The following is a 14,968-nucleotide window of genomic DNA, read 5'->3' as shown; positions in this document are numbered from 1 at the left end:
CCAAATGTGTTTTGGGTTGGGGAAGGGGAAACTGCTTAATAATATTCCTGCCACCTTAAATATACTACTGTGAATCATGTGATCTTAGACTTTGGGTTGAAAGGAACCTTAGTAGTCATCTCTGTAAGGCTTGACAAACTATGACCCATAGGCAAAATCCAGCCCTCTGTTTTTGTACAGTTGGTAAGCTAAGAATCATTTTTCAAAAATTTTAAATAAAGTTTTATTTTGTTCTAAAATGTTAAAATAAATCTTATGTCATGAGCTATCTGGCATGGACCATGGTTTGCCAATCCCTAATTGAATACAATTTCCCCAATTAACATATGAAGAAATTGAGTTTCAGAAAGATTAAGGGACTTGCCCAAGGGCACAAAGTACATACTGAGTGACTTCATGTGACTACCTTTCTCTATTGGATTAAGTCAGAAATGGAACTACATTTCTTTCTCTTTCCCTTCTAAACACCCTTCCTCAAATATAAACACAGGAACCTTCTCTAAAACCTCAGAGGTTTGTAAGAACTTTAAAAACTTCATAAGTGGGAAAAGTGGAAAGACTAGACTCAGAGGACAAAGAATAGTGTTCCTGGATTCTGACTCGAATCTACCATTCTCTTTCTAAGGAAACCACATTAACTTTCTGAGTGTCAGTTTAATCATCTATGAAATGGGGATGAAAATAACCATGTTATCCATCTCACAGGACTGTGGTACATCTCTAATAAGATCATATAGGTAAAAATGCTTTAGAAAAACAGTTTCATATAAATATAAGGTATTGTAATAAATTGGGAAGCTTTTCTTGTCTCAACAATTTTTATTTGGGGAGATTAGTTGATCCCTGGTATTCCTGATTGGAATCCTGGTTTCCAATCTCTCTCCTTCCTTCTCTATTACTACTACAGCAGCCAAAATAATCTTTCTCAATCTCAAGTCTAACTATGTCACTCCCTGACTCATAAACCTCTTGTGATTCTCTTATTCCAAGGTTAAAATACTAACTAACTTCTCCACTTAAATAACTTCAGGGTCATTTAAAGCCCTCTCAGTTTTACACCAGGCTAACAAACATACTTGTGTTCATTTCAAACTGGCCTCCTTCCTGAGTCTTGTGCCTTGTCTCTCATTTCCTTGCTTCTACAATCTATAACTCATGTCTAAATGTACGTCACTTTTTACCTCTGCCTCATAGGTTTGGCTCATGGCTTGTCCCCTGTGGGAAGCCCTTCCTGATTTCCTTAGACATTGGTGTTCTCTTCAAAAAGAAGTGACCACATAGTGTTAGTGGGCTCCTCTAGATGGACCCTGAAACCTCTGCCAAACCTGAATTTCTATGGTTCTGTGGCTTGTTTTGTTTGGTCCTAGAGAACATTTAGGAGTAACAGTTAGCTTAAATCCTCCATCCCTTAAGATACCTTTTCTGTCCTCCCAACCTCTGAACTGGTAGTATTTTTCCTTGGAGATAACTTTGGTTTGGAGTAAGGAAGACTAAAATTTGAACCCTACCTGAGTCTGCCTAGCAGTGTGGCCCTGAGCATCTCATATAATCTCACTCAGCCTCAGTTTCCTCATCTGTAAATGGGTAAAATCATAACACCTATCTCACAATCAGACACAACTGAAATGACTCAACAACAGTATCCACAGGATGGTTGAGAAGATCAAACATGGCAACATGGCAAATACTTTACAAGTCTCAAAGAGCTGTATAAATGTGATTATTGTTATTATGTACCATGTATATACATAGTAGTTTATATGTTCCCTCCACCATTAGAACATGAGCTCCCTGAAGGCAGGGATTATTTTTTTCCTCTCTTTGCAAAGTTGCAAAGAGACAAATTTAGGAAATACTTTATTCCAATACTCCAAAGTATTCTACCCTACCTGTCTCCAGGGTCGGCAGGATCCACTGAATGGAAGTTTTCAAAGAAAAGCCTGGATAACGGCTTGTTAGGGATGCTATAGAGAGAAATCTAGGTTAGGCAGGGGTTGGAATAGATGGGCCTCTGAGGTCCTTTAAGTTCTGAGTCTATAATCCTTCCTCCAATTAAATTAACATGCGTACATTTGTATGTGTAGAAGTAAACCACCTTCCCCTCAAAAAAGAACATAAGCTACTTGAAGGCAGGGACCCCTTTTGGTTTAATAGTTGTACCCACAATGTCTAGCACAGGAAGAACTTTCTTTGTACATAGCAGGGGCTTCATAAGAGCTTGTTGAAATTAGTATTAGGCTTTCAGGGAAGCATTTTTACTCATCTCCTTGCTATTTTTTATCATATATAAGCTCCCACAAAGTGATTTGTTGGGTCTTTTCCCTTCCACACTTTACCCCTTCCAGGGAATGTCTATAAATTCACTCCTTTAAATAGCAAGTCCAGATGGTAAGAAGCCTCCACCAAATGTGTTCCCCAACATTTACCTGCTTATTTATCTGGGCATCAGGCACCACTCATGCCTGTGGTTTGGCACATACTGGTTGGATGTCTACAGGCAAGATGCGTGCCCCAGAGGGCATTCTTTGGGCCAGTCAATTTGTTTAACTTCCAAGCAAAGACATTGCTACTGCCTCTGTAAGAAAAAATTCATGACAAGGGTTAAGAACAGATGAGGCAGGCATCAGCAGCCTCCAAGAATCACAAATGTACAAACAAGAGAACTAATTTTTCCCTACTGTTTTTATAAGAAGGAATGCTTTTTTCACACCAAGCAAACAGCAACTGCTTTAGTCTCATAAATTTGCATATCCCCAGTAATGTCAGTATTCTGACAGACTCGATTTAGGGGGGCCTTCCTGTTCCCATCCAAGGGAAAGGGGGGAAATAAAGCCCAAGTCATTTGACTGATTGGAGGAGGAAGTGGAGAGATGAAGCCCATCCCATGAATGTCCTTTGGGTCTGGAACAAGAGTCACAGTCTGTGAAACTGAGTCATTCATCCTGTTGTTGTATATGTTCTGTGTTTTCCATTGAATGAGAATTGCTCTCTCCATTGTCATTTCTGTAGATCCAAATTATAAATCAAGACAAGACAGCTTACAAAATATAATCATTGTCCCTTCTGAGGCCACAAACAAGTTGTCAATAACTTCAAAGTGGGGGAACTGAAGCTTTTTGCATTTGCGAGTATTTGAACATTGCATTTTAGGGAGCAAACACTTTCGAAGAAGATGGCCACACAATGGCAATATAGCTGAATGATAATGTAGGTGGGAGTGAAATTCTACTTTAATTTTCCTATTTACTCTTTACAGATGTAGAGTTTATAGCTTAGCTTGGGTTTTTACTGCACTTTTACAAAAGCCAAGTATATTCATTGTCCCATTAGATAGATGCTCATGACCATCCCATGTGATAGGATTATAGGATTTTTAGCTGAATGGGATTTAGCATTTACAAGGTATAGATGGGAAAACTGAGGACCTTTAAGATTAAGTGACTTGGTCATGATTAGCTAGTAAGGTACAGAGCAAGAATTTGAATTTCTAACTACAAATATAACCCTAGGAAAGGCCAGCCTATGCTAAGGGGGGTTATCTGGTCTATTGGGTTTGTCCAAGGGCTTCCTTACTTATAGTGTGCTAGTTTACAAGTCTTATTAGTAATCTTCACCTATTTAAAGGGCTGGCATGTGAAGACAGGAATAAATTTATTCTTCTTGGTCCAGGAAATTAGAACAAAAAGCAATGGGCAAGAGTTGCAAAGAAGCAAATTTAAGCTTAATTTCAGGTTGGGGGGGGGGAGAAGGGGAAACTTTCTAATAATTAAAGCTTTTTCCCAAGAGAATGAGACGAGTTGAGAAGTAGTAGATTTCTCTTTACTGAAGGTCTTCAGGAAAAACCTAGATGATCATTTATCACTAATGTTTTTGTTATTGTTGTTCAGTCATTTTGCCTGACATATTTGACTCCTGGTGACCCAATCTGGGGTTTTCTTGGCAAAGATATTGGAGTGGTTTGCAATTTCCTTCTCCAGCTCATTTTACAGATGAGGAACTGAGGGAAACAAGGTTAAATGACTTGCCCAGGGTCACATAGGTACTAAATGATTTTAACTCGAGGAGATGAATCTTTATCCATTGCACCCTAGTGGCCCCACAAATGGGAAATTATTGGTTGAACTTGATGACTTCCCAAGACTCATCTAACTTTGTAGTTCTATTATTCATTATTTTATAAGAAAGAAAAACCTTGGCTTACATTGCTGAAATCACTTACAAACAAAATACAGCTAGTGTATGAAAGAGTTGACACTTGAATGCTAGACTTCTGGGGCAAAAGCCCATCCTTTTTTAAAATTGCATCAAACTGTTCCCTGTACTTGGAGATTCTAAAATTATTCCTCTTCTCTCTTGGATCTCCTTTTTGGCCAATATTTGGGGTTTGGTTTTGTTTTTATTACAATTATGTAAGCATTTCAATTCAGGGACCTGGAAACCCTATCAATTACCCTGTCTCTATTTGCAACTGGAAGTACTTATCCCACGCCTTGGAAGTGTTTTGATTTTCCCCTAGTCAGCTGAGCTGTAATTCTGAATTACATTGTAAGCATTGTCTTTTAACCAGAAATCTAACTATTTTCTGAAAGCCCTGAACTTGTATTTTTAACATTTCAAATTTTATTATTCTAGACCCCCCCCCCTAAGATTCAAAACATTCATCTTTCCATATTCAATCAAGGTATTTTGGGAATTCTGAAAGGTTGCCAAAGAAAAGGATATACATATCCAAAAGGTGATCAATTCAGTGGACAATAAATCAACTAACAAGCATTTTATTTATTTATTTCACAGCTTAATAAATGAGTTATTTATTTATTTATTGTTTGCTAATGAGGTCTAGTCCCTATTAAGTTCTACAGAGTATGCAAGACTCTGAGAACACAAAGAGAAAAGTTGAGGAAACCCTTGCCCTCTAGACGCAATGACATCCAAGAAATATTGGGTGGAAAACACACAACATGCATACATATATGGTATACAGAAAGAGTCAGACTATGGAGTTAGAAGACAGGTTCAAATCCTGCTTCCATCATTTATTACATGTTTAATTTTGTACTAATCTCTTCATACCTCTTGGATTCTGTTTGCTTATCTATAAAATGAGGGGTTTAGAGTAGATGTTCTTTCTTTAGGGATTTAGAGTAGATGTTCGGAGGTTCTTTCCAAATCTAAACCTATGATACTGTGGTCCTAAATAGGAGATCCATTTTGCTTTCAAAGTGTGAAGTACTCGTATCAGGAAGGGCCACATGTCAGAAATGGGCTTCGAAGGAGCTTAGAGATTAGAGGCAAAGGGAAAAGATGAGAGGGTGTTCTCAAAGGATAGCTGGAATCATAAGAATCCTGGAAAACTCTTTTCTGGGAACCTATGAAAATTAAGCTTGGGAGAAGAGAGCTTCAGCCAGCATATTGGCCAGCCTTGGCTAATTTTGGTCTCATTAGGTCCCGCCATATTAAAATCAGGCCTGGAAGAGGCTCATGATTCAATCTCATTAAAGGAAGTAATTCTCACTCCGTTATGCTCAAGTTGTTATCATGCTTGGCAGTCATTGAACCTTGCACTAGCGTGATTGAACCTCTCGAGGAAGTAGTGAAAACTCCTTGAACCCTGAATTTTCAAATCGAAGAACCTATTTAAACAAAATAAAAGATGGGCCAATCTCTTTCAGGGCAACATTTACGACTACGAATCTCAGCACTTACTTATAATTACCTTTGTACAGTGAAATGTGGTTAAAGATGGAGTGACTTCATACTTAATGTTAATTCACTCAATCCCTAAATGTGATCTTTTTTTTCAGCTAAAAATCTGCCGCTCTCCCAAACATTTCACAGTCTACTATTTCACTATAGCACAAATCAGACAGAAAAATGAGTAATTCAGCAAGGACTCTTAAATGCATCTTTCTTCCCTTAGCAAAATAAGCCACAGTACAGGGTCTACCCTCTCTCCACCTTCCCACAGCTCTGTTTCTATAATTGTTTTCACCAAAGAGAGCTCAAAGCAATCACAATTCAGTGAATTGACCTTAGTAATCATCTCCAGCCCTGCCTCACAGACTTCTCTAATGACACTGGAATGGTTATTTTTTAAACCTTTATTTTCTGTCTTAGAATCAATACTAAGTATTGCTTCCAAGGCAGAAGACCACTAGGGGCTAGGTAATTGGGGTTAAGTATTTTGCCCAGGTTCACAAAGCTAGGAAGTGTCTGAGGACAAATTTGAACCCAGGACCTCCCATCTTCAATCCTGACCATTATTTATTTTTAGCAAAATTCAGGTTAGTCATCTTCCATAGCTAGGTGATGTAGTGCATAGAGTGCTGGACCCTGAGTCAGGGAGTCCTGAGTTCAAACTGACCTCATGGACACTGTGTAACCCTGGCTAAATAACTTAACCTTTCAGTTTCAGTTTTCTCATCTGTAAAATGGATGAAATCTGTGAAAAGAGGATGAAATAAAATATTCATAAAATATTATGTAAGGGTTAAGTATTATTGGCTCTTGTTATCTTCTTCTAAGACTTGTTTTTCACTTATCACAATGTCCTACACATGAACTCTCAGAACAATGTTTCAGCAAAAGTTCTCTGTAAAAGGAATAAAACTCATCCCTCACCTTGAAAATGGACTACACCTAATTTTTCAAAGTTCAGGCATTTTTCAGTTTTGTTCAACTCTTCATGATCTCTTTTGGGATTTTCTTAGCAAAGATATTGGAGTAATTTTCCATTTCTTTCTCCAGCTCATTTTAAAGATGAAAAACTGAGGCAATCAAGGTTTAGTGACTTGCCTAGGGTCATACAACTAGGCATGGTCTGAAACTGGATTTAAACTCAAAAAGAGGAGTCTTCCTGACTCCATACCTGGCCCCCTCTCCACTGCATCCCTTAGCTGCACCATAATTTTCCAAAGACCAAAGACTAACTTTCCTAATGTTTGAGATTTCTGGGAGGAGTGATATGCTGATCCTTAATAGAATGACTGTGATCCAGGAATCATTGCCTCATATCTTTTCTTCTGTCTTGTAGAATTCCTAGCATCTTCCAAATCACAGCCCATTTGCCTTTCCTCCTAAAGACCTTTTCTGATCCACCTATTTATTAGCACTCTTTCCCTCTTGCAATTATTTTTGTATTTCTTAGTGTATACCTTAAGTATATTTAATTAAGTTCTTCTTGTGGCAACTAATTAAAATATAAAATCTTTCGGGGAAAGCTCTATTTTTTCATTTCTTTTGGCCTTTATATCCCCAATACTTAGTCTTTTAACACTCAGAAAAACTAGTTATCAGGCCAAAAAATAATATATTATTTTTCTCTCATCGTACTATCATGTTCCCAGGTAGCAAAAAAAAAATCTCTATTCTCTATAATTTATGTACACATACATATATATTTATCAAAGAAATGAATAGTTATTTAATTTCATTGTTCTTTTCCAACTCCCAGGGAAACTGGTACTACCTAGTCAAAGCTGCTCAAGTAGTGACTTATCCAGTTCCATTGCTAATAAGTGACAGAGGAAGTGTTCTGGGTCCTTTGACTGGAAAATCTTTACCAAATGGCTTCTCAATTGACTTCTAAGCCCTTCTTTAGCTGATGAGAACAGAAATACTCAGGCTACCTCTGTGCTTCCTCTGTCTCCCTGCTTTTAAAAATCCATGACCAACTTCTAAATCTCTAGACCCTTTCTCATCTATCTTATTGTCAAGGATGTATTTTTGACTAGATTCATTAGAAATACTCAAGGTAAAGTGGAAAATATTACCTGGCAGCCAAACAAACATGAATATCTTGAAGAAGAATGCATAAATAATCAACATGCATAAGATAAAAATAAATAAGATAAATTAATTATAAACATTTTTATTAAAGAAACAACGGAATGCCTCTCTGGTTACAGAAGTTGGATAGTCTAGAATGGTCTTATAAAAGCTGAATACCCCAAGTGAAAGGTAAATTCTTGGAAGAGGCTGGGTGAGAGAGCCAGAAGGACTCATTATTTTGTACTTGGGCAAAATATGTTGAGAAAGAGAGTAGTTCAGGCAAGAACAATTAGGAATGAGAGGAGGGTCACCAGTATATATAAAGAAAATTTTTCTTCTTTTCTTACAGTAGTTGGATAGACGTGTCATTGGTTCTGGGATATTTTTTGTTGTTTTCTTTCTGGGCTTTTCATTATTGGCAATTTGTAATGATAAACGGAAATAAGTAAGACATAGCTTCATATATATATATATATACATACATATATATATATATATATCTTTTTATTAAATAATGCCTTTCTAATAAGGGGAGAAGAAAAAGAGAGTTAACTAGGTATTTTAATAACATAACAAACAAATAAATTTAGATTTTTTTTTAATTAGTGAACCAAGATAAAAATTCTATCCCAGAAGACTAAGAGGAAGAATGATTAACAAGAGAAGTGACACTTTTGGTCAGTGACTCTTGAAAATCTGCCACAAATTTTATGGAAAAGAGAATGAACTGATAAATCTTTGTATTTTTTTTTTCTTATCAAATGACCATAATGTACTCTAGGGAGATTTTTTTTTCCCCAAAGGGAAAATACAAATTTTCCTACCATTTAAAATTTTAAAACCAAAGTGTTTTTCATGTTATAATGATAGCTTTATGAACCTATCAAATCCCAGGATAGTCATCACAGAGAAACCAACTAACCCTCCCGCACCACCACTCCTGCCACACAGGTCTACTCACTGATTGCTCCTACATCTGCTTTTGCAAGAGGAACAGGTGCACAGTTTTTTCATGGGTCACAGTTTGGCCCTCTCCCTCCTACTGACAGAGCAGAGAGAACTGGGGTTCCGGGCCAGGATGGTGGCAGCTTTCCAATGGTTAACCTGGTTTTTTACATTCAGAGAAAGCATGTGGCATCAATGGGCTGTCTAAATGCTAACAAGATAAGAGGGCGATTGATCTTTATATTAACCCCTTTCCCCAGGCAGGTGAGAGCCTCTCCTGCCCTCCTGGGCTCAGCCATGCTGCTCATTTCCAGAGCTCATACAAACATTGTTATTGCTTTTTGTCTGAGCTTGTTCTCAGGCCACTAGCCTTTCTGGTCCATTTCTTGCTTCCCCTCAGGCCTCTTCCCCTAGCAAACATCACTGCCCCTACCCAGTTATCCTTCATTCGCCCTCATGTCCAATCAGATGAACTTTGTCCTTACTGATCTTAAACTGAAGAGAAGGCTTTGCAGGAATCATTAAAACTGAACTATGTCCTCATCCATGTTCTTTAAACATTTTTAAGTCAATAAACAAAGAGTTTTCTTCATCCTATTTAACCAAAATCATATGGCTATTAATTAATTAATTAAGCAAGAGGCAGCCCACTTTAGTGGATAGAGGGGCTGCCTTGAAGTCACGAACACTTATGATCAGTTCCCACTTTCAACGTATCCTAACTGTGTGACTCTGGGCAGGGCACTTAATGTGTTTGGCTCAGTTTCCTTATCTCTACAATGGAGATAATAATAGTGCCTACCTCTCAGGATTGTTGTGTGGATCAAATGCGGCAATAATTGTAAAATGGTGTCTGGCACACAGAAGGCACCATAAAAATGTTAGGTATAATGATCATTATTACCATTTTTGGTAAAGGTAATTTTGGTAAATTTGGTAATTTGGTAAAGGGGATTTCCTCACTTGGGCTTTCCATCATTTGATCCTCACAACAAAAGCCCAGGAAGTAGTTGGACAATCTCCTTATTCTAGCAATAATCCATTTGATTACTTCCTTTCTTCTCTTAGGTATCAAATCATTCACTTACTCTGAACATCTCACCTGGTCCTGAGGAACATGAAACCTACTAGATCCAGGTAAATAATCCATCCTAATTTTTCCACTAAAAAAATAAAGTTTGTCTAAATTATAGCAAGAAGGAAGAAGTTTTTTGATGGAACAAAAATGCAGATTTGTCACAGAGGATATTTTTTCTTTTTCTTTTTTTTTTAAATGGCATGTAGTTTTAAAGGTGAGGCAAAGAGAATAACTGTACATTGGGGCAAAAAATAGGAAGGAAAAAGAAAAATATCATTTCCTTAATTATTCAGTCATTTTGAAGTCCGGGTCAGAACTATGACTTTGAAAATTTATCTGGAACTGGATGGACAGTAGACCCAAGGTGATGGGTTATATCCCTTTAGTCACAATGTTCTTTGTCCTATTCCACACCTTCAAGGTTAGCCCAGAATACTAGATAGCACATTTGTAAATACATGCCCTTAGTCACAAATGGGGACCAGCCAAGAATAGGGAAGGACACAGAGGGGAAAGTGAATTACCATACATTATTACTCCTAGAAAAACACCTCTAAGAAAACAAAATTCAAATGAATACAGTATTTAGTGAGCCTATAAAGCACAAAAGGTTAAGAAAAGAAAGTACAGACCTTGCCCTCAGGAAACTCAGATTCCAATTTGAAAGGTAAGACCAATAACCATATGATGATGGATCATGGAAGAATGTGGTAAGTAGAAAGGAAAGGTCTAGACATTGTGCTATGAAAAAAAAATTGAAAAGGGAGAGATATTTTTTGGCTGGGTGGTGGAATAGATAATAGAAGGCTTTGTGGGGAGATAGCCCATCAATTGGATTTGGGTGGAAGATAGAAATTTCAACAGGCAGAGATTCAGTCTACTCTGGATATGGAAGACAGTTTGAGCAAAGTTAATGGGTAGAATGAAATGAAAGGAGAACAATGCATTGAGTGGAACTAGAGTCCATAGTACATGAAGGTCATATTTTAGGGAGCCTCAAATGCCAGTATAGGCAGTTTAAACTTTATTTGATAGGCAATAAGAAGCTAACAAAAGCTTTCAAGGAAAGGAACATTATGATCAAAGCAGTAGATTAGGAAGATTAAACTGGCAGCTACGATAAATGCCATTGACTACAAAACCCAGAATTGTATGTTCCTAAATAGAAGCAGTGTGAAAGATGCTAGTTTATCCTATACTTGGAAATCTCTAAAAGGAAAAGGGAAATGGGAAGAATTTGTTTTAGAGTCTCATTTTTCTCTTCAGCCCATCATACTAAAACTCTACTACTTTATAGCTTAGGACCTAATTCTTAGTGTTCTTAATGTGATATGCCTTGTCTAGTGATCCCAGTGGTCTGTAGGTTCTGTTGGGAGAGGCAAATAAAGAAGTTAGAGAAGTTGATTTTAGTGTGTTGTAAAGGTTAAAATTTAGGGGAAACTGAGGCAGGTAGAAATTAGTTTTTCTCTGCAAGGAGTATTATATTTTTATGAGGTTTATTAAAGATTAAGGATTAAAGAAAATACAGAATAAGAAACATGTGCCTAAGCCAGAGAGGCCTAGACAAGACCTCACCTACATTATGAAAAGAGCCACATCTTCTCCAAAACAGAAGTCCAAAAAGACCCCTCAGTAGGCAGAGAACTCCTTTAAATAATCATTTGTGTTCTTGCCCAGGCGAGAATTCAGTGTGATTACAAAGCACTCTGGGGAAGTGGAGCAAAGGATTCTGGGGATTGGGGCCTGAATTTGAGTCTATTTTTACAGTGTGTTGAAAGATAAGAAGAAACATCACTTCATGGAAGCTGGGTGGCTTACTAGAATGAGAGTCAAGCCTAGAGACGGGAATATCTGGGTTCAAGTCTGGCTTTAAACATTTCCTACCTTTGTGACCTGGGCAAGTCCCTCAATACCCATAGCCTGGCCCATACTGCTCTTTTGCCGTGGAGCCTAGAATTAACAGTATTGATTCTAAGATATAAGGTAAGGGTTTATTTTTCAAAGAAAAACAAACTCCTAGAGTCCTCCAGATGAATATCTCATTTCCTCATTTTTTCTCTGGAACTAAATAGTGAGTTAGGTGGTGCATTGAATAGTGCTCACGACCTAATCAAAAAGACCGAGGTTCAAATGTCATCTCACTTATCTAGCTTTGTGATCCTGAGAATGTCTCTTAAGATCAATTTCCTCATCTCTAAAATGGAACTAATAATACCAACTTTTCCCTAGGGCTATTGTGCGCATCAAGTAAGATGATACATATAAAATTCTTTGTGAATCTTAAACTACCACATAAATGCTGGCTATTTTTTTTATTAACTCCTGTTATCCTATCACTATCCAAGTTAAATCTCCATCTTTTTGTTTTTATTTCTCAAGATCATGTCAATGCAATATAACATGGAAACAAAATCATTTTCTTTTCCTCCCCCTCTCCCACCACCCTTCCCTTAGCTGACCCACGATTCCACTGGGTATCACATGTGTCCTTGATCAGAACCCATTTCCATGTTGTTGGTATTTGCATTAGGGTGTTCATTTAGAGTTTCTCCTCAGTCATATCTCCTCCACTCCTGTAGTCAATCAGTTGCCTTTTCCTGGTGTTTTTACTCCCACAGTTTGTCCTCTGCTTGTGGATAGTGTTTTTTCTCCTAGATCCCTGCAGGTTGTTCAGGGACATTGCATTGACAATCATGGAGAAGTCCATTATGTACAATTGTACCACAGTGTATCAGTCTCTGTGTACAATGTTCTCCTGGTTCTGCTCCTTTCACTCTGCATCACTCCCTGGAGGTTGTTCCAGCCTCCATGGAATTCCTCCACTTTATTATTCCTTTGAGCACAATAGTATAAAATACATAATTTCATATTCATCATGTTGTGAAATATGGCACATATCACTTACACTAGAGAAAAATTCATGGAGAAAATAAAGTGAAGAATGGTATACTGCAATCTACGTTCAACCTCTGTCGGTTCCCGCTTTGGTGGTAGATAGCCTTTTCCATCATGAGTCCATCCTTCATCTCTTCTCGACCAGACTTTTATAAAAGCAGCCCAATGGGTCTCTCTGATTTCAGTTTCCCATTTTTTTCTAATGTTCCATGATGATCACACTACTCCCTATTAAATCTTTTATTTGATACTACCTATTACCCAGTCTTTATAGAACTTGACCCTATTATCCAATGTACTTTATACCCATCCCAATTTTGTGTTTCACAAGACAGCTGTGGGTATTAGAAAGAGTTCTCCGCTTAGGGGACAAGTGTGCTGCTTCTGACACTTCTAGGCTAATTGACTATTGGCAATTCATTTAATCTTCCTAAATCTTTTTTGGAAGTAGCTAATGGGCTAGTGGATAGAGTGCTGGGTCTGAAGTCGAGAAGATCAACTTCATGATTTCAAAATCTGACCTTAGATTCATATTAGCTGAGTGATCTAGGGTGTTACATTGCCTTGTTTGCCTCAGTTTCTTCATTAGTAAAATATGTCAAAGGAAATGGCAAACTCACTCCAGTATCTGCCAAGAAAACCTTAAGTGGAGTCACAAAGACATTAATGAAAAATGATGAAAGAACAAAAAATAGTCTTAGTTTCATCTCTGTAAAATGGGGATAAAAAAATCCCTCTAATACTGATTATATGGCATTATTATGAGGATAAAATAAAATAATGCATTCAAAAGTGTTCCGTAAACTTTAAAAGCATTATAGAAATGTTCATGTTACTAATCTGAGAGTCATTGTAGTATATCCAATAGAGAGCTACTGTTAAACTCAGAAAGACCTGAGTTCAAGTTCCGTCTCCCATGTAGATTGGGCTATTAGACCCTGGGCCAAATACTCAATGTCTCATTGCTCTAGGCAACTCTCTAGGACTACAAATTGCAGAGAAGGTACTGACCTACATTGGAAGAGGGGTTTTCTCACCTGGCAATTCCCTGTGACTGTAAAATCACAGTTCCAGTCCTCGTTCTATTATTAACCTTAAAGCTGCAAAGCCCACTCTCTATGGCCATCTCCTTATTTACTGATAAACAATGTTGAATGAAGCCTGTGTGAGGACAGGACCTAGAAATACCCCATAAAAACCTCCAGGTTAACATCAATCCTATTTGGATCTAGTCCTTTGTTCAGTTTTGAATCCTATCCTCTATCTCCTTCCATCTTTTCTACAGGGATATTACGAGGAACTTGGTCAATTGCTGTGCTGAGATCTCTCTGTATGTTATTTCTGCAGCATTTCCCTGGTCTACCTGTCTAGTAACCATGTCATTTCTATTAAATGCCATTCTGTTAGATTGGGCTCATCATTCCAGCCTGTCAAGACCTTTTTGGATCTTGACTCTGTCCCTAGTGAATTAACTCTCCCTTCCAGCATCATGTCATCCACAGATTTGTATTTTCATCCAAGTCTCTGATTTTTAAAAAGCTATTGATAAAAATTCCCCTTTTGGCAGCCTGACTTCTAAAGGAAACACATTATACCTCGAAAGGAGATATGTTACACCTTTCATGTAAAAGCCAGGAGGAAAAATATGCCAGGAACCTCTTGCCAGTTGAAGGGGTCACTTCTAGCCCTAGGTGATCTGCAATGTAAAGGGACCTGTGAGCAGGGGTGACAGCCAGAAGATTTCCAAGGGTAGTCAGAGGCTCCAATAGGAAGTCTGCTGCCCTTTTCAGAAACATGCAAATATCAGTTGGCATAGTTTTAAGAAGGAGAAAATGGAACTTGAAAAACTAAAGGGCTTTCTAGGGTAGCAGAGGCACCTCTCCTAATAAAAAAGCAAGTGGAAGATTCAAATTGGTATGTGTGGCTAATGAGCTAAAAGTCAGCTATGTAAACTCCCTTCTTTGCTAGAGTTTCCCAGTAGCTCCTTTTCCTGTACAAAAATGGTATTAGTTCAGGTCCATATTGTCTCTTGCTAGGACTATTGCAGTTGCCTCCTCTTTGGGCTCCTTGTCTCATCTCTCCCTATTCTAATACATCTTCCATAGAACCACCAAAGTGATTTCCTTCAAATACAGGTCTGATCAAGTCATCCTCACCACACCACCCCTTAGTAAATGATAAAGACTTGCAATTGTCTTCAGGATCAAATATAAACCCATTGTTTGCCACTTAAAGTTCTTAACAACCTGGCCCTTTCCTGCCTTTTTCAGGTCTTTATTC

At 37.8% G+C, this 14,968-nt stretch overlaps 1 protein-coding gene across 1 annotated transcript in view; it reads left to right on the top strand.

The window, feature by feature from the left end:
- Positions 1-14,968, top strand: part of ADGRL2 (adhesion G protein-coupled receptor L2) — an 894,229-nt gene that overhangs the window by 176,253 nt on the left and 703,008 nt on the right. Inside the window, exon 2 of the mRNA XM_056815432.1 lies at positions 9,784-9,852. The gene's annotated coding sequence lies outside the window, so the exon portion shown is untranslated. The remainder of the gene's footprint in view (positions 1-9,783; positions 9,853-14,968) is intronic.

This window comes from Monodelphis domestica, chromosome 2 (assembly GCF_027887165.1).
Source record: "Monodelphis domestica isolate mMonDom1 chromosome 2, mMonDom1.pri, whole genome shotgun sequence".
Taxonomy (NCBI): Eukaryota; Metazoa; Chordata; class Mammalia; order Didelphimorphia; family Didelphidae; genus Monodelphis; species Monodelphis domestica.
Note: the sequence above shows the minus strand (reverse complement) of the source record. Positions and strands in the feature narration are given on the sequence as shown.